Source organism: Bubalus kerabau, chromosome 17 (assembly GCF_029407905.1).
Source record: "Bubalus kerabau isolate K-KA32 ecotype Philippines breed swamp buffalo chromosome 17, PCC_UOA_SB_1v2, whole genome shotgun sequence".
NCBI classification, from domain to species: Eukaryota; Metazoa; Chordata; class Mammalia; order Artiodactyla; family Bovidae; genus Bubalus; species Bubalus kerabau.
This window is the reverse complement of record NC_073640.1, coordinates 21,252,404-21,272,062: the sequence shown is the minus strand read 5'-3', so window position 1 is coordinate 21,272,062 and position 19,659 is coordinate 21,252,404. Positions and strand designations below refer to the sequence as shown.

At 50.9% G+C, this 19,659-nt stretch overlaps 1 protein-coding gene across 2 annotated transcripts in view; it reads left to right on the top strand.

The window, feature by feature from the left end:
• Positions 1–19,659, top strand: part of ZNF423 (zinc finger protein 423) — a 346,039-nt gene that overhangs the window by 176,601 nt on the left and 149,779 nt on the right. The window lies entirely within an intron of this gene.

Here is a 19,659-nt window from a genome sequence, read left to right as displayed (position 1 = left end):
GGCGCTGGGCCAGAGTTGCTTAACCTGGATTATCCGATTTAATCCTCACCACAGCCAGAGGAGGCAGAAGGTGTTCTCTGTCTACTTTCCCCCTTGGTGGGGCTTAGAGAGGTTCAGTAACAGATCCCAGGTCACCACAGCTGGTCAGGGGTGGAGCCGGGCTGGGAACCGAGCTCTCTGGCTCAAGAGCCGTCCTGGACAAGCTCCTGAGGCCCCTGGAACCAGGCTCCCTTGGCCAGCGTGTTTGCTGCCCCCGCGCTTGGAGACAGCCTGGCACGGATGGAGTAGATGTCAGTAAGTATCCGGAGAAGGAATGAATGAATGCAAGGAGTGTCCTAAGATGAACAGGAAGTGATCAGTTCCTGTTTGGGCAGGGGAAGGAGAAACGCAGGGCAGCGGTGGCCAAGAAGGTGTGATAGCCGTGTGCGCTTGGCTGGCCTGACTTCCTCCCAGAAAAATTTACAAGGGGGCCACTTGGCTGTGTGTGCCTCGTGGGAGGGCATGCTCATTTGTGGGTGGTCAGTAGGGAGATTTGAGGTGAGTTTTGGAGACACACATACACTCTCTCTCTCTCTCTCTCTCTCTCTCTCAGCCCTGGTGTGCTGTGTGCAAAGATACTCACTTGCCTAGTTTTACCAGACAAAAATACAAACCTTTCAGCCCACCCCAGATCACACTGCTGAGGCTGTACCTTTAAGAGCTTGGACTCTTTGCTCATTATTTTATTAAATCTATTCATTTGTTCTGCTCTAGTCTGAATAAATAGAAGGCCCGTACCCACCCACCTCCGACTCTCCCCTCCTGTCCACTCCCAGTGTCGCCTTGGTTTGAATGTGGCTTTTTCAGGGGCTCGGACTGAGGCTGGGTCGCTGATCTCTGCCTCTGTCCCTGCCACCCTCTTTCCCACCCTACATGTCCTTTCTTCCTCTCTGACAAATGAAGGCTGCACTGAAGACTGAACTAGTTGCATTCTGTCACAATATGTGAACACCCCTGGGACCTGGTGACACAGGACAGGCTCTGCGGGGTGACCCTCTGGGCTCAGGTGGCCAAGCAAGTGGTCAAGCTCATTAACCCCTCAGCTGCCAGCTGCAGCCTCTACCCGCCAACCCCTGGGCCTCCATCAGATGGGGGCTTCCTTGAGTGGCTCCTGGCACCTTCTTTGTGATTCGCTTTGTCATCCATCCATCCATTCATTCTCTCATTCATGCCATGGATAGGAAGGCGTTCTTTAGACCAAGCCCCGGGGCTTCAGCATTCCGTCCCTCCATCCTTCCATCCCTTCATGCATTCTTCCATCCACTCAGTCATTCATGCCAGTTACCAATTGCTTCCTCTAGGACAAGACCTGAAATGTACCCTTTCATTCATTCACTCATTTATTCAATCATCCAGCATATAGGTATTGGCAGGCATCTTGTGGGGACTCCCAGGGATCCACAAATTTGGGGCTTCTCAGAGTTGTCTCTAGGCAGTTCTAAGGCAAGAGTACCTGTGGGGAGACCCTTACAGAATAACCAAAGAATAACATTCTTGGAAGACGGTGAACAAGGACAGCTGAAGTGCTGTTTAGATGGAATGTGAATGGAGGCGTAAGGAATACACAGCTCGTTCACAGCCCTGCACCCAGCACTGATGAATGACCTGGCTGAAACATTCATTTGTCCCTCGTTCACTCAGGGAAGATTCAGCAACTGTCAAGGGCCTACTTTGTGCCCAGCACTGAGATGAGATGGTAGCCATCCCTGCTGGGGACAGTGGCCCCCAGCCGGCCGTGGGCATAGCACCCTCACCCTCAGGTATGCTGAACTGGGGGCAGTGTCTCCTCTTCCCAGACACCCTGTGGGCAGGATGTCATGGGTGGCACATTGCGCCAAGGCTCCTGGATGATCCATCACTTTCAGTGGGTGGACTTTCTCGGCTTACCCTTTTACATTACATTGGCTTTCTTAGTCTCCTCTAAGGTGTGTGTGTTGGCGTGCGGGGCTTCCGGTGAGTCAGGCAGCCACATCCTCCAGGCTCTGCTGGATTCATTCTTGGGGCAAGTCCCTCCTTCAGACCTCAGGGTTCTCAGTGTCCCTGTGTGCACAATGGGTGGTGGCTGGGTGCCCCCAAAGGTCTATTTCAGCCTGTGAGTCTCAGGTTTCTTATCTGTCAAATGTGTTTTTGGTAACAGTGCTGCTGCTGCTGCTGCTAAGTTGCTTCAGTCGTGTCCGACTCTGTGCGACCCCATAGATGGCAGCTCGCCAGGCTCCCCCGTTCCTGGGATTCTCCAGGCAAGAACACTGGAGTGGGTTGCCATTTCCTTCTCCAATGCATGAAAGTGAAAAGTGAAAGTGAAGTCGCTCAGTCGTGTCTGACTCTTAGCGACCCCCTGGACTGCAGCCCACCAGGCTCCTCTGTCCATGGGATTTTCCAGGCAAGAGTACTGGAGTGGGTCGCCAGTTTACGAGTGGCTTAAAAGGATTAAGACATGCAAAACATTTATGCCTAATAATATAATTAAATAAAAAAAAGCCTGGCATATAGTAAGTGCTCAGTAAATACAGTTAATGATGATTTTTCAAGTCTTTTTAGGACAGCAGTCACAATGCAGGGTAAGATGAGGACCTGGTTACAGCGTAAGGAGGTGGAGGCCATTCAGGCTGAGACAGCAAAGGTGGGGGCCGGGGGTAGGGTGCCCAGGGAAGGGTCAGTGATGCCGAGGAGAGACTAGGGGATGACATGCCCCAGTGGTGATGCCTGGGACATCAGTTGCCTTGTTGTCACTTGGAAGTCAAATCAGGGGACTGCCCCTGGCCACAGCTGCTCCAGGGGGGATCCCGTCATGCCAGCTCAGCCATGTAGGGCTCCTCCACGTCACTGTGGTCTGGGCCAGGTGACCGCCTCCCTTGCTGCTGCCTCTGCCTCTGCGCCTTCCCCTTCCCCAGGCCTGCTAAGCTGCTCTAATCTCCTCCCTCTCTAGGCGGGGCTGGGGCGGCCTTAGTATCTAGGGCTGACAGCTAGGCAACAAAGCCCATAGTGGCAATTTTTCTGGAGGCTGGAACATGAAAATCCAGGGAAAATTGAAATTTTCTCTGCTGAGTCGTAGCTTTGGATGAGTATAAAGGGTGAGTAGGGCCCGCAGAGTGGCTGTGTTGCTGGCCCTGGCACATCGTGGGGGGATCCTCGGGTTCTTCCCCTGCCGTGCGGCCCAGCCCACCTCTTCTCCCCTGCCCACTTTTGGCCAGGCACTGTGCTGGGCACATAGCTCCAGTGTTCCCAACAAGCTCAGAGCCTGGAGGGGAGCAAGGGACACACCAAGCCCTGCAAGCCCTGCCCAAAGTGTAGGCCAGAGCAGGGGCTCACAACGGATGCCTGAGATACTTTGAGGGATTAGCAGCCCGATTCTAGACGGTTCAAGCAATTTCTACTTTACTAAAAATTTTTTTTTGGCCATGCCGTGCAGCGTGCGGGATCTTAGTTCCCTGACCAGGGGTCAAACCTGCAACCCCTGCATCGGAAGTTTGGTGTCTTAACCACTGGGCCATCAGGGAAGTCCCATGGTTTGTGCAATTTAAAAACAAATTTATTGATTTAGACTGTGTTGGGTCTTAGCCGAGGTATGTGGGATCTTTGTTGCATCATGTGAGATCTTTTCTGTGGCGCGGTGCATGGGCTCAGTAGTCGCAGTGCACAGGCTTTGTTGCTCTGTGGCGTGTGGTATCTTAGTGGCCCGACTGGGGATCAAACCCATGTCTCCTGCATTGCAAGACAGATTCTCAACCATTGGTCCACCAGGGAAGTCCCAGTTCATGCAATTTTGATAAAGGTAATTATGTATGTCTTTTAATGGACTTTACAAAACATCATACCCATGATGATGGAGGTGAGGCCTCAGGCCTTGGGGCTCAGCACATCCACCGCAGCTGTGGCTAAACCGAGCTACGGGCTGTGATGTCCTCACCTGGAGTGCCTGCCATGGAGGCCCCTTTGGCTCCCCATCCCCAGGGTCCTCTTCTGTAAGGTGGGACCATGCTGTGACTGTCTGGCAGAATTGCTGCAGGGCACGTCATGGGGCAGAGAGAGTGAGTGTTTTGGGGGAACCACTGTCCCCCCAGCAGTGGGAGGCTCCTCAGTTCTCCAGGTGTTGGGGGCACTGTCAAGTTGGGCCTTGGAGGGATTTGACTGAGCTGAAAAGCAGCAGATGCGGGCTTCAAGGTCAGACAGTGTGCCTGCCTTGTCTGTGGAGATCTGACCCCCTGAGCCAGAGGAACACATCCCTTGCCAAGAGGTGTCTGAGCTGAAAATGAGGACATGACCTTGACATCCTCCCAGGGTTCTTGGGTGGGCATCCAGCCTGGGTTCTACGTGATGCTGCCTCCGTGGTAGGGGTGGGGCTGCCCACTCAGTTTCCTTCCCTGGCATCTGGTGATTCACACACAGCATCTCAGGGTGATGAACAGCTCAGACTTTGAGGTCAGGTAACCCACATTCAAAGCCCAGCTTGGCCATTTCTAACCCATAAGATCTGGACGTGCTAATTAACCTCTGTAAGCCTCAGCTTTCTCATCTACAGAATGGGGACTGGTGCTAACTGGTCAGATGGTTGTGAATATTAAATGGGACAACATGTGGCAATTGAGCAAACAGGAAATGTCTCGTGCACAATAAATGTCATTTAATATCCATGTGTTGGAGGCACATATAGAATGTATATGAAATATACTTGTTAATCGTTTTTCTCCGTGTCTCTAAACTCTGGGTTAGAGGCTTCAAGTTTGAGGTTAGGGGCTCCATGTGGTTTTCTCTGATACTGGGTTTTGTGAAAATTGTAACATGAATCTGGTCATTTTGTTCACATTCTTTACCCTCATGGAGCACTTCCTCTGTCCACACCTCCAGTGAGAAAGTCAAGGTACAAGCTGCATTCTATAGTTGAGGTGGGGAGAGCCTGGGGGCCAAAGATTTGCCTCAAGGTCACCCAGCTGCTTGGGGCTACAACCAGCCCCAGAACCTAGGTGCTGGTCAAGGCCCCAGGAGAGGCCTAGGCCTGGTTTAATTGCATTCTGCCTGGACCCAGGCCGACGTGGGGGGAGGCCGTGGCTTCTGTGTGGATGAGCTCTGATTCTCCCCGGGGGCCTCCCTTGGGGAGCCCCAAGACCTGCTGAACCTGGCTAAGGCCCCGCCCAGATGCCCTGCCTGTGACCTCCCCCAGCACCTGCCCTGCATGCTGTGAGCTAGAGTTGAGCCCTGTCTCTGGGGATAGGGGCAAGGCCTGAGGTGGGGAAGCTGCCGAATGGGCCAGGTGTGGCAGCAGGCTCCTAGGACTGCTGTTTCTGAACCTCGGCTCCCAGGCCCTACCTGGCACTGTCTCTCGTGTCTACTTCCTGGAACAGCTGGGCTGCAAAATCATTTTGGGGGCAGAGCCCAGGAGTGACCATGCAGACTTCAGCCTGCTGTTTCTGAGTTTTCCAGCATCCACACTCACTTCTTTTTTTTTGATGTGGAACATTTTAAAAGTCTGTTGAATCTGTTATACTACTGCTTCTGTTTTATGTTTTGTGTTTTTGGCCATGAGCCATGTGGAATCTTAGCTTCCCAACCAGGGATCGAACTCACACCCCCTGCATTGGAGGGTCAAGTCTTAACCACTGGACCGCCAGGGGAGTCCCTCTAAGCTCACTTCTACACTGGGTGGCCCAGGCTTTATTCTATTGAATCCCTCTGCCATGACTTTTGCAACACTTGAGTATCACTGGTGCTATGATTTACCTAGTAGTTTTAAGTCCTCTTTTCATACTTTAATTCATTTACTTAATTCTGCAAATGGAAAGTCAGTATCATTTGCTGTAAGTAGGCAGGAACCTTAAAAGTAAATTGGAAACAGACCCAAAGAAAAGCCTACGTTTAAGTTATTCCTGCCAGAAGTTGTGGCATTCTGAAAACCCTGAGCCTTGGGGTCTGTTCTTTCTTTGTTGGAACGTTAGAGAGAAATTAAAGACACAGCACCAAGTTGGAGGCCTTCTCCTCGGCCTGATGGTTGAAAAGGAATTGAAGGGGCACGGACTTTCTCACTTTGTGGATCAGTGTTAGGCTGCCCCTGAAATCATCATAGGTTCTAACCGTGGTGCACAGCCCATGTTTGAGGGAACACGGGTCGGCGGAGGGCCTCCTCCATCCTCGAAGCCCAACTTGAGTGCCTCCACCTCCCAGCATCTCTAGATGAGGAAATGGCACCCCAGTCTAGTACTCTTGCCGGGATAATCCCATGGACAGAGGAGCCTGGCAGGCTACAGTCCTTGGGGTCGCAGAGACAGACACGACTGAGCACACACACGTGCACTCCTCCCAGCATGGCACCCCCCTCCTGCTCACATGTCCCTGATGCTGCCCGGGAGTGAGCTGTCTGGCGTCCACTGGCTTCCCCCAGGGCCAAGCTCCCTAGAGCCCCACAAATGAGCGTGAGCTGCTCCAGGCAGACATACCCACCCCCTCGCCTGGACGCATCGACCTACTGTCTCCTTAGGCTCAGATGAACCTCAAAATGAGTGCCTGACCATACCCATGAGGGAGACCATTACCCCCGCCCCCTGGGATATGCTGGGAGGTGAGGGAGCTGGGTGCTGAGTAACAGGTTGGTTTAGGTGGCTGATAGAGGGACATCTTTGGTGAGCACCATGGCCTGAACAAGGGCTTGGAGGCTGGGCTGGGTGAGGCCTGCTCTCTGATGACAGGAGGTGGTTTTGATGGCTTTCTGGAGAAATAGGGAGTCATTCTAGGCTCCTCCCACTAACTGCTGTGAAACTCAGGGCCCTTCCCCTCTCTGAGTCTCAGATGTCTGCTCTGGAAAATGGGGAAATGATGGTGGGCACCACCATGTAGGATGGAGGTGGGCATTTAAGGAGATAAAGCTTATGAGGATCTTGGCACTGTGCCTGGCACTCACGGAGGGCTTTGAGGTTGGTGGCTGCAGAGTGGGACTAGGCCGTGGGGAGTGGGAGGTGATACGAGCCTGAGGTTCAAAAACTGGCTCAGTGTGACTGTGCCTCAGACCTGAAAGGACACAGGAGACACAGGCGCCACAAAACCTCAAAATAACAGTGATGTCAGATCCACAATTCAGGGTGAAAAGTGGCCTCATGGAAGTATCCCCAGGGTCAGGGAGGGGCACTGATGGTGGCAGAGGGAGTCAGGGAAGGCTTCCTGGAGGCAGTGTCTTAGAGGAGCACCTGCTGAGCAAGCTGGGCATGCCTTGGTAGCAGTACGGGCTTCTGAAGGTGTTGCTCACTTATCTCCCCACAATGTGGAAAGAACATCCTCCCCCTTTCAGAGCCTCCGCTCCAGATGCCACACGCTCTCTTCTCTGAAGTTGGCAGAGAAGATGCCCAAATACTTCTCAGGAGCTTCGAGGACTGGCAGACTATAGCTCCGACATCTGCAGCTAAAACTTAGGAACGGGAAGAATGCTATCCAAATAAACTTAATCCTAATCAAAGGATTATTTTCTTACAGAAAAGCCTCACCTATACTTAATAGTTTTAAATTGTTCCGGGTACCAATTAGACTTTTAATTTTGCTGTTCCCTCCGGCGGCTGGAGGATGTGTGTGGTTTGTGTTTAATCAGAGTTGATTTTTTCTTTTTTTTTTTGCTGGTTCTTGGAGAGGGGAGGAGATGAGAAGACTGTTTCGGGGTTTCCTTCTGGTTCTACCAGGGCCCGGTCTAGGGGAGAGTTGCTGGGACCCTTGAGTTTGGGGCTGTCTGCTGGGGCAGTGTGGACATCTCCAGGGAGCAAACCAGAGTCCCCTTGTGCCTGCTTACAGGCAGCTGGGAGTTTCTGCCTCTGCATTTCTGCCTGCAGAACACAACGCTGAGTTAAATGTATGGATTATCCAAAAATTTCTGCAGCAATAGGGTGAGTTATTATTGATTCACAGAGCACGACAAAACATCGCTGCATGAATTAGCAAACAGCTGTTTCTAATTTGAGTTTAGAACGGTACACAGAGGAACTTGTTTCTCTGTTCACTCCTTTCATTTATAATGAATTTTAATCACCGCTACAGGTGAGAAAAATGTAGAAACAAGCTTGTATCTTGTGGAAGAAACAAAGGAGAGACAGATGCTAACAGATTTCCAGTCTGTGATAAAAGGGATGTTTTGGTACACTTTACATGTAATTAGAGCGCAGCTGTTTCCAGTCCCAGGTCCACGAACACGGCCGAATGTGGGCTCCGCTGATCTCCAAAGGGAGTAAAGAAAAACAGTGATTCAACCCCGAAAGCATTTCGCTTTCTCTTGAGTTGAACAGAGAGCCCTTCGCTCTGGCCCTTGGCAGTGTTGCTCCGTAAAGGCTGATGGAGGTGACTTCAGAGGTGCTGTCTCTGCGCCTGTGATGGTGGGAAGCCGGTGGGCTGAGGTTGGGGTGTGCAGGGAGCCCTGGCCAGGGGGCTGATGGGAAAGCCCTCCAGAGCCCCTCTGCTAGCTGCAAGCGCCCCATCTTTGGGGAGCCTCTGGTGGGGGAATATCAGGCCCTCCTTTCCTGGCAGGAGTTGATGGTAGCACTCCTCCACATTAGCTGGTTTGATCATCGCCAGCTCTCGGGTGAGTTGATGAGCCCTGGCTTTTTTCCCCCCCTGGTCTGTTTAATTTCTGCAATAAAACTCAAGCTCAATTGCATTTTCAATATCAGTGCTAAGTAAATTTATCTAAGGGATGGAGCCGCCAGGCAGGCTGTGTGTTCTGTGAGGTCAGAGGCTTCAAGGGGAAAGGCGCATGTCTCCTTTCTGCCCTGCATGTCCAGCAGTCCTTTGGGGATGGCGGGCCTAGTGGGTGAAGGGGGCAGGGGTGTCCTGGGAGTCAGACCTCATTCCCCATCCCCTCCATCATGTGCCTGGAGACCCAGGTCCAAGTTCCAGCAAGGCTGCTGATGCCCGAGCTTCTGTGTTTATATGACGAGAGGATTGGCTGGGTGCTCTTGAAGGCTTCTCTGCTCTCTGATGTCCTAGGATTGTGAATGCAAGGACCCAATGGGCCTCTATGCAGGTTGGGTGTCTTTTGCTTTGAAAACCACCTTCTGAGGTGGTAACTGCTGGTCCTTAACTTAGACCTTCCTGGTTATTAATCAGAACTCAGGAAGATGGGGCCGCTCACTGTCTTGTGCTATCCACACCCTCATGGCTATTGCCTGTCTCTCTTGCCCGCCTCTCTCTCCCTTTCTCTGCTCTGTGACCTTATGTTGAGCTGGGAGGGAGCCAATATCCGTGACTATTTTTATTTTATAGAACATTTCTCATATATGGGGGCATGCGTACGTGCTAAGTTGCTTTAGTCGTGTCCACCTCTTTGCGACCTTATGGACTGTAGCCCACCAGGCTCCTCTGTCCATGGGATTCTCCAAGCAAGGATACTGGAGTGGATTGCCATGCCCTCCTCCAGGGGATCTTCCCGATCCAGGGATGGAACCTCCATCTCTTATGTCTCCTGCACTGGCAGACAGGTTCTTTAACCACTAGCGTCACCTGGGAAGCCCTTCTTTTATATAATGTGTTACAAATATTCACTTATTTCCTCTGCATAGTAACTGTATAATTGGGACTGTTATTATTCCCATTTTACAGATGAGAAAACTAAGGCTGGTTTCTTCTTCTGTGAAACTGAGATTTATTAACTTGATGGAGCTGGGAATCTGAGGCTCTAAAGTCCAGCTGCTGGACTCAGCCACCAAGCAAACACAGGTGCCTTCAGGGCCAGGACACCTTGAGATGGGGAAGAGAGCCCCGTGGGTCTGGACAGACAACAGAGGAAGCGCATCTGGTTCTAAGTGGGAGCCACATTGCTGATCCATCATGGAGGCACCAGACGCAGGTCCCGTGCCTCCAGGTCTTTGCCCCCTCCTTTTAGAAAACGTGGACGTGATTTAAAACACTCGAGTTCTTGATTTCTAACTGTTGGCATTTTTACATAATAACTGATGGCCAGGTAGTCCCCAGACTGTCTGGCAGGAGGACAGCCACAGTGGTCTCTGCCCCTCTGCTCAGGTGATCATTCCTCTCAGTCCAGCTGACTGAGTCCAGTCCCAGCCTTTTCATTTGCCATCTGCTCTGTGACATCGGGAAGTGATCTAACCTCTCTGTTCTATTTTCTCATCCTTGGAGCTGACCACACAACTCACAGTATAAACGCAGATACTTTGTGAAAGAGGGATACAGGCTGGGTGGGAAGCTGGGTTCCCTCCGGGGTACCTGGGAGTGTGGCACCCTGCTTACTTGTAATATGGGAATCACCACCACCACCACCACCTCAGCCATGAAAAGCTGCTCCAGTGTCAGAGGGATAACGGGTGTGAAAATGCTGTGTAAAATTTTAAATACCAGACAGTTGATGGGATTTAGTTAATGAAAATAGTACAAGTTACACTGGTAATCTTCTTGTTCTGTAGCCAACATTTATTGAATACTTAGCAGCATATGCACATTTTTTAAGGTAGACACTTAAAAAAAATAAGGTAAATTGTTTTTTTCTTTTAAATTATTTATGTATTTTTATTTGGTTGCACTGGGTCTTAGCTGTGGCACACACGGTCTTCAGTCTTAATTGCTGCATGGGGAATCTCTTAGTTGTGGGAGCTTCAGTTGCGACATTCAAACTCTTAGTTGCTGAGTATGGGAGTTAGTTCTCTCAGCAGGAATCGAACCTGGGCCCCCTGCATTGGGGACGTGGAGTCTTAGCTGCTGCAACACCAGGGAAGTCCCAAGGTAGACAGTATTATTGTCTCCATCTTCTGGATAAAGAAATAGGGGCTCAGAAAGGTGCAGAGATTTGTCTGTGATCACACAGCTAATGAGTGGCAACTTAGCCTAAGTGAGCCTGAACTCTCAAACCGTGGCTCTGCTGTCTCCCAATGGCTGGTGTGTCCCTGATATTGACTGAGTCTCTAAAATAACGCCGGTGGTTTTGATTCCCCAGAAGATTTATTAAGGGTCTGGATGGCAGTTATTTGTTGTCAGTTGGCATTTCAGCAGCTCCCAGAGACAGCTAGAAAAAGGCATGCAGAGCCATGGCTTTCAGTCTGTTGGGCTGTCTGCAGGCTTTCAAGGCTATGTGCCAAGTGTCCCTAAGAGGCAGGTCAGAGAATAGGACCCGACCCTTCACCCACCAGGGGCAGCTGGAGAAGCAGCCCCTAAGGGCAAGAATGCCTTGGTTCTCCTCAGTTTGGGGTTGCTGACCTCTACATCCCAGCCTCCACCCCAGTGCTGTCTGTTGACCCATGAAACCACCACCCTCCCACCCCACCCGCTTATTTTTTATATCCAAACTGAAAGAATGATCCTCAATTTCCCTGTCTGTGGCCTCACTGGGCATGATGAGATCATATCCACAAAGGCACTCTGTGCTCCCTGGAGCAGAGAAGGGTGTCTATGAGTTGCTGTTATTTTTATTAAAAGCATAATTCTAATTCACGATTTCAGTTGGAGCCATGTCAGTTCCTGGTAACCTCCATGGGCCTCCTTAACCTACCTCTGAGCAGAGACCCTCCAGCTGCCTCATCTCTCTTCTTTCCAGGGTGGACTCCTGATTTCTAAGGGGTTGGGCCTCCATCCTTTACACCACACCTTCAGATGTCCCTTTAGGAAAATCAAATACCTAGATGCAAGACTGACTGCTTACATGAAAGTTTTTTTTTTTTTTCCCCCCTCTTTCAAAGTGCTTCAAAGTAGCAAAGCATTGGTTGAGAGTTGAAACTTGAGATAGTAACTAATTGACAGAGAGGCTGGGCAGTCAAGAGCAGAGAAACCTAAGAATGCTGGGAACCTTCTGTAAACCCTTAGAGGTCCAGGCATATAGAGCAGGCTCAACAAATACGTGCTAAGGGAAAGCCGGGAGATAGCCAGCAGAGAGCTAGGATACCTACTATCTGCCATTCCTCATTCCTGTACCCAGGGAAGCCATCACTAGCTGATCACAGACTCTTAGAGCTACAAAGGCTCTTAGAAGACCAGTTCATCTGATTCATTCTCTCTGGAGTTGGGAAAAGGAAAGCACGAAGAGGGGATGTACTTGCCTATGGTTATTTAGTGCCAGAATCTGAACCTAGTTTAGCAGTGATCTCATCCACTATGCTTATGGTTTCACCCTGGGCTCATGGCCTCACCCTGTAGGCTCAAAGTTCTACACTCTGGTGTTGCCCTCTGCATTATCTTTTTTTTTCTTTTTTTTAAATGAAAAGTAGCACATGTTTGCAGCCAAGTAATTTTATTAGCCTATTTCCTGCCTGTAGAATTTGGGGGTCCCACAGTCTTCTTTCACCTCCTTTTTGGTCCAGGCTGGCAGCGTTTCTGCTGGTGTAACTTTCCAGGAAACTTGGTGGTCTCCTGTGTATGACATGGGGAATCTATTCCATTGGATAAGAGGTCCCTATGTAGACTTTTTTCCCTCTAGATAATCCCATCTCCACTTTCAGCTTCTGCTCTGATGGTTCCAGGGCAATGCCCTCAGATTTCCTAGATGCTGTCTGGTGAATCACATTCTTAATCTCTTCAAAGAGCCTTTTGTGTGACTGAGTGCTCCAACCTTTTGCTTTTTCTGAGATACAAGCAAACTGCATAGTCACACTCTCAGTCTTTTCTCTAGAGCATGCTTTGCTGATAGTGAATCTCTTAATTATAATGCCTTTTGCAATCTGGTTAAGCTGAGAACTTCTAAAATCATCAATTCCTTGTTCCTTTTTGCTTAACCGTCTTCTCTCAATCCATCTCTTTCCTCCCTACTATAAGAAGCAAGAAGAAACCGGCCATACCTTCAATAACTTGTTTGGAAATCTTCTCAGCCAAATATCCATTTTTTACCCATTACAAGTCCTGCTTTTCACATAAGTGGGAGGGGGGGGGGCGTGATTCCATTAAACTTCCTGCCTCTATATAACAAGGATCCCTCTCTTCCAGTTTCCAATATCAAGTTCCTCATCTTCTAAGCCCTCACCATCAATCCCTTTTATGTTCCTGTTTCTCTTATCAGTCTGTTCATGATATTTATGTATTTTTTATGGTGACTTAGGTTTTTTCAAATGTACTCCTTACTTCCTTCTGAGTCTTCTCTGAGTCATTAATATCTGTATTTCTATGACTAATCTTGTAAAGGCCATATAGGCATTTTTCTATCACACTCTTGAAAATTCTAGTCACTGCCCATTGCCCAATTCCAAAGCCACTTCCACACTTTTCTGGTATTTGTAATAGCACCCCCTGCTCCTGGTACCAATATCTGTTTTCATTTCCTACTGTTGCTGTAGCAAATTAGCACGGACTTAGTGGCTTAAAACAAGAACAGATTATTATCTTACAATTCTGTAGGTCAGAAGTCTGGCATGGATCTCACTGGGCTAAAATTGCAGGGCTGTGTTCCTTTCTGAAGGCTCTGGAGAGAATCTGTTTTCATGCTTTTTCCGTTTTTAGAGGCTGCCCACATTCCTTGGCTTGTGGCCCCCTTCCATCTTCAAAGCCAACAGTTGTATCACTCTGACCTCCTCTTTTGCCTCCCTCTTCTGCATTAAGGACCCTTGTCATTACATTGGGCCCTTCCAGATAATTCATCATAATCTCTTTATCTGAAGGTCATCTAATTAGCGATCTTAATTCTATCTACAACCTTAATTCACCTTTGCCATATAATATAACATATTCATAGTTTCTGGGGATTAGGACATCAACATTTTGTGGGGAGTGGGGAGTATTATTCTGCCTACTACAATCTCACAGTTGGGTTTTGCCCAGGCTGTTTAAGCATCCTGCTGTATCTGCCACCAAGTGAGGCAAGAGGCCAGCTACAAGGGACTTCCAGTGGCTACAGGGACCACTACAGGTGGTCCAGTGGCTAAGACTCCATGCTCCCAATGCTGGGGGCCCGGGTTCTGCCCCTGGTGAGGGAACTAAATCCGACACAATGCAACTAAAGATCCCACATGCTGCAACGAAGACCTGACTCAGCCAAGTAAATATTTTTAAAAAAGAGGGCAGCCACATTCATTGGTGCTTGAGATCAGAGCCAGCTTCTGGTGATCCACTGCTGACTTTGCCTGCTTTGGGACACATCTTTGTGGCAGGTGAGCTTGTAAAGTGTGAGACCTCTTCGTGGCTCTCCTTGAGTTACAGTGCTTGGCACCAAGCAGCTTCTGCAGTGGGATGGGCTCTGAACTGGGCCTGGAGAGGCAGTGTAGTCTAACAGTTAGTGAGTGGCTTTGGGGTGGGGGTAGTGGTACATTTGCTACTTGCTAACTCCGTGTGCTCAGAACGTTTCTTTCCTTCCTGGAGCCTCAGTTTGCAAGTTATAAAGAAGGAGATGTAATAATAGCACCTATCTCATAGTGATGTTGTCAAAACCAAATGAGAAAATGCTGGCAGAGTGTCTGGTTTATACGAAATGCTCCATAAACAGTAACTACAGTGGTTTTTGTGAGTTTAGCCCTGGATCTGTCTGCTCCTGCCTTGTGGCCTCTGTCTCCCCACCTGTGAGGTAAGATGAGCGATGGCCCCTTCACTTCCTCTTGCCTCCCCTCCCCCTTGCACTGATGTTGGTTCTACGTGTGTGCATGTAGTTGAGTCAAGGAGTGTTCTGGGATGGATGGCCAGCTTTGCCACCTGGTAAGAGGTAAGGATCAGGGCAGGCACTCTTGTCCTGTCCCAGGTCTCTCACTGGACTCTATGTCCAGTGTTCTTTCCTCTGCCCCAGTGCATCTCCCACAGGCGCCAATCCACCTTCTGTGTGCATCCTGGACTCTCCATGGGGCAGCGTCCAGGGCAGCCCCCAGCGCAGTTCCCTGTACTGGGGGCACTGGTGGACCTGGTGGAAACTTCACTTCTGGGGCTGCTCAGCTTTTTTCCCCTCGGGAGCCTGGCGGGCATTTTTATTCACCTGAATGGAACTGCCCATTCCAGGAATGTCCTAGAAACCTGGAACTGCCTGGGCATCAGCTGTCTTCAGTTTCCCGCCCACGGCAGCAACCCCTTCATTGTTCTTTTCAGAGCCATCTATTCCTCGTGCAGAGCTTCAGTGATGGACGGCTCCCCCCACCACCTTCCTAGCCTGTGCCCCTCGCTGCAGGAAGGGCCCCTTTCTGTAAACTCTCGTAGGCTAGCTACTTCTCCCTGGCATCCCAGACTTCTTCTGCAGCTCCGACCTTTATTCTCTGTGACAGGAAGCGCACGGAGCTGAGGGTCCCAGCTATCCTGGGTGGTGGCCACTTGACTCCACCCAGTCCAGGTGTGTCTGAGGCCATGTTGTCAAGGCTGCAGACTCAGCCCGCAGAATTGACCCAGTGTGGCCACGTGAGCTTGGGGTCGCCCGCCTCTTCTTCCGCTGATATATCCTGAAGCCCAGTTAATGTTCTTTTTACTACCTAATTGAGTTTTTATCGAAGTTTCTCCCCACTTTTATGCTTATTTTTGTTCTCTTCCTGCAGCCGACAGCAGAAGACCCATATAACCCATTTCCTATCAGCCCTTTTTGAGGATTAGTCATTTTTAAATGACTGCAATTTCCTTTTTGAAAGTGATTTTTATACTCATTTTTGTTCTGTTTCTTTAGCTGTACTTACTCTAGGTGAAAAGGGGAAGCCGAGGATCTGATATTAGTCACTGGGTTTCCCTCTTGATCTTCTGCTGTGACCATACCCTCTCCCAAAAGACAGAAGCAGGGTAGCATGGTGGATCAAAGAGTCGGACACAAGCGGGTGACTGAGCACACACACACACACACACAGCCTGGTGGGTGAAAGCACCGACTCAGAACCAACTAACTAGGTTTGAATCCTGGCTCTCCTGCCTGCAAGCTGTGTGGCTTTAGGTAAGTTACTCAGCCTCTCTGTGCCTCAGTTTTCTCATGAACAGGGAAATAATAAGAGTAGTGCCCATCTCGTTGGGCTATTGAGAGGACTAAATGAGTTAAAGGAATGCCTGGCACATAGTAGCATCTATCAAAGCACTGACTTGGAAATGAAAAGGTGGCTGGTACAGCTGGTCTTTTCCTTGAATCTACCTTCTCCCTGAGTTCTGAAACGTTCAAGCTGAAGGGGGTCTCGGGATCGCCTTCACCCCGTCTCTGCACCCCTTCCCTTTCTGCAGTCTGCCAAGGGCATGTGCTGCACTGGTTCCATTTGTGTGATGACTAACAGCACGAGGGGAGCCTGGCTGCTGTAAGGACCCCCTTCTGCCGACCCCTCCCCTGCGCATCCATCCTGAGTGCGCTGGCCCTGGCCCTCTCTCCAGCCTGCTCCTAGAACAGTAAGCTAAGTGCCCCTCACACAAAATGCATCTGGAGGGATGGGACGGATGGCAGCAGCCAAGGTTAAATGTTGTGAGAGTAAAAGGCTTTGAACAGGGCAATCTGAGTTGGGTCTTTTATTTGTCAACATGCCCATTTGCCCTGATTGGGCCTTTTCAGTTTAAGGAGCCTTATTTCAATTCAGATGATTATAATCTCAGCAGTTGCTCAGTTTGTTGCTCCCAAAATAATGTGCTTTGCTGTAGTTTTGAGGCTTGTTTACAGAAAAATAAAGCCAGCTGGGCAGCCCCGTGATGAACCTCAGGGGTCTGTGGTGCTGGGGCAGGTTGACCCTCCTTCTCAAAGACTGGGTGGATGAGGGGGTGCAGGGGAGAGTAGACCCCGAGATCCTGGCCACACACTGCTGGGGCTTCTGGCTGTGTGACTGAAGGCAAGTTCCTCACCTCTCTGAGTCTCAGCCTCCTCATCTCAAAAATGGGATGTTACCGATGGGAGGATGAAAGGAGAGTATTAATTGCGATAATAGAAGCACTTAGCACAGTGCTGGCACTCGGGACATGCTCACTAAACGTAGCTGCTAATTTTATTAGCACTAGTGGTACTCATTAGTGCTAATTATGATTATTGGCCAAATAGCGCTTTTGTTTATCAGCTTTATTGAAGTGTAATTTGCATACCGTAACACTCCCTTGTTTTAAGTGAGCAGTTCAGTGACGTTTAGTAAATTCACAGAGCTGTGCAGCCCTCACCGCAGTCCAGCTCGCAGGCATTTCCATGATCTCTGAAGGATGCCTCTTGCCCATTTGCAGTCAGTCCCTGCTCCCTCCTCTGGCCTCAGGCAATCACTAATCTGCTTTCTGTCTCTACAGATGGGCCTGGTCTGGATAGTTCATGTGAATGGAATAAGAGTGCTTCTTCACATTAAATTTTCTCATCCACCCCTCACAGCGCATCTCTGTTTCAGCTGTGTGAGCTGACTTAAGAGTTTAGAGGAGCGCTCGTGGGGTGACAGGTGAATGCAGAAGAAGGGTTCAAGTGCAGGTGTCTGCTCTCATCCTTGGACAATGTGAATGAAAGACGTGCACAGGCTTGGTCTTTCGGGTCAGGTGCCTTCCTTGCGCTCCTCACCCATGAACCGGCTGGCTTTTGAGCCTGGATCCTCCACTTGTCAGCCAGCTTTGACGCCTCCTGGGCCTCGGGGGCCCCTCCCCACAATGCAGACAGTGGGCCATCCCAATGGCCCTGTCGGGGCTCAAAGATGAGTCAGACAGTGACTGCTTGGGAGCTTGTCATGGGGCCCCCTCTCTCAGTCTCACCTACGCAGGTGTCTTGCACGATTGACCTGTGTCAAGGGCCCTGACAGTGGACAGGCCTGGCGCTGTTCTTCCCGGGGAGGGGGCCTCATGTGGCTGTGCCTCAGTTTCCTCGTCTGTCCAGTGGGAGGGGCCTTGGTCCCCACCACTTCTGTGCTGGAGACAGCCCTTAGTGATGCACACAGGAAAGGCTCCATGGCAGCTTGCACGAGTCTGAACTGAGACATCAAAATAATAAAAAGCCAGTGGAGCCCGGCCAGGGGGCAGGGGCGAGTGGGTCCCCCAGCTGCCCCAGCTCCAGCCATCTCCTCCCTTGAGTCCCTTTGTCTGCACCCCGAGGAGCCAGCTGGCAAGAGCCAGGAATTACCAGGCAGGGGCTGGGGTGCCTCCTGCCACATCTAATCCAAGGAGCAAGCAGTGCTGGGTCCTTCCCGTCCAAAGGCCCCATAACATGAGGCCCCCAGGGGAGCGAGTCCCTCATTCTGGGAGGCACCCCACGCTGGGTTGGGTGACTGGGCTTCAGGGGTGGGGAGACTGCAGGGAGATCGGGACTCTGGCCAGGAGCTTCGGAGAGCAGCATCCTTCCAGGCAGAGCTCTGCCAGTCGTGCCAGCTGGGGTCAAGCACATCTTCATGGGGCCGGAGTCAAGGGCCCCAGGCGGGCACCAGGGTGGGGGTGGGGCCTAGGAGCAGGCTTAGAGCCAGCTCTGAGGGGCCCTGGAAGACCCTCCAGCAGCCCTTGTTGTCTTTTCAAGTCTTGGGATTGGCAGTTGTGAGAGCCTGGGGTTGCAGTACCCCCAGTCTGAGCCACGCGCCTCCATGATGGTGTGTGTGTTTGTGTCTGCAGGTGAGTGTGTGTGTATGTTCAAGCCTGTGTGTGTATGTGGATGTGATAATGTAGGAATGGACATGTGTGCATATGAGAGAGACAGTACGTGATTGTATGGTTGTGTTTGTGATGGTGTGTATGACTGTGTGTGAGTGTGTGTGTGTGCAGGCGTGTGAGTGGTACTTGCCCAGCCTGGGAGTGAGGTCCCTGCCTTTCCCTTCTAGAGGATCTGGGCTGCCTCTAGCCAAGAATTTCTGGGTTACATCTGTGAGGGCTTTTCTGAAGACTCAACCAGGCTGGCTGGGGGCCGGAGAGGCGGGACAGTGGTCTGTTTCCTCGGGGTTAGAAGAGCAAGGTCAGTGCAGCCGAATCAGAGCTTTCATTTGTCTCTCTCCTGTCCGTAGCAGCCTGAGGTCCCTTTCATTCATTATTAAGTCTAAAATCCACCCAACACGAAACCTGAGCCACGGAACTCACTCCCTGCTCAGGCTGCTTCGATTCAACCCCCGCCGCTTCTCAGGAAACTTCACTGGTTTAAGTAGCTGGGTCCAGTGTGCCTTTGTTTTTTCCAGAAACGGCCAATCCCTAGTGGGTTTTGTTTTCCTCTGAGGCTGGCCTGGCCAGCCAAGGAAGGGGGTGGGGGTTTGTGGGGGCGGGGGTGGCCCCTGTCCCTGGGGAGGGTGGGCCACGCTGGTTGTTTGTGCAAAGCCCCACCCACAACCTCCCCACTCCCCACCGCCCCAGTGGATTTAAGGGCCCATGAGGCTCTGAGCTCTGAGGCCATCTGGGTCCTGGCCCCAGCTCTGATCACTGCCCCTTCGGGCCATCTCCTGGGGTTCTGAGTGGACGTGGGGAAAATCCAGGGGTGGAGGGGAACAAAGAAGACCACCACCCTTGGGATGGTTTAGCTGGGAGCCCCTTGGATCCTTCCCAAGTCCCCTACCCCTGCTTGTGCCCTTGGGCCTGAGGTCCTCACGCCTCTTATGTCCGTGTGCACCTGAAGCAGCAGTCCCATCTCTATCAGTCCCCCTTCCCCATGGAATGTAGCAAGGCTGAATTCACTAAAAATGCATTTTACTTTCTTGTAAAGTTTTGCCCACACCCATTGCACCCAGTGGGGTTTCCCACCCAAGCTACAGGCTGCAGGCGGTTGTCAAGCCCCATGTCTGAATCAGGTGATGGGACTTACCTCCTTTTGGCCTGATGGTCTGTGAGGTCATGTCTGGTGACTTTTTTCCCAGCCCCCTGCCCACCCTCCCC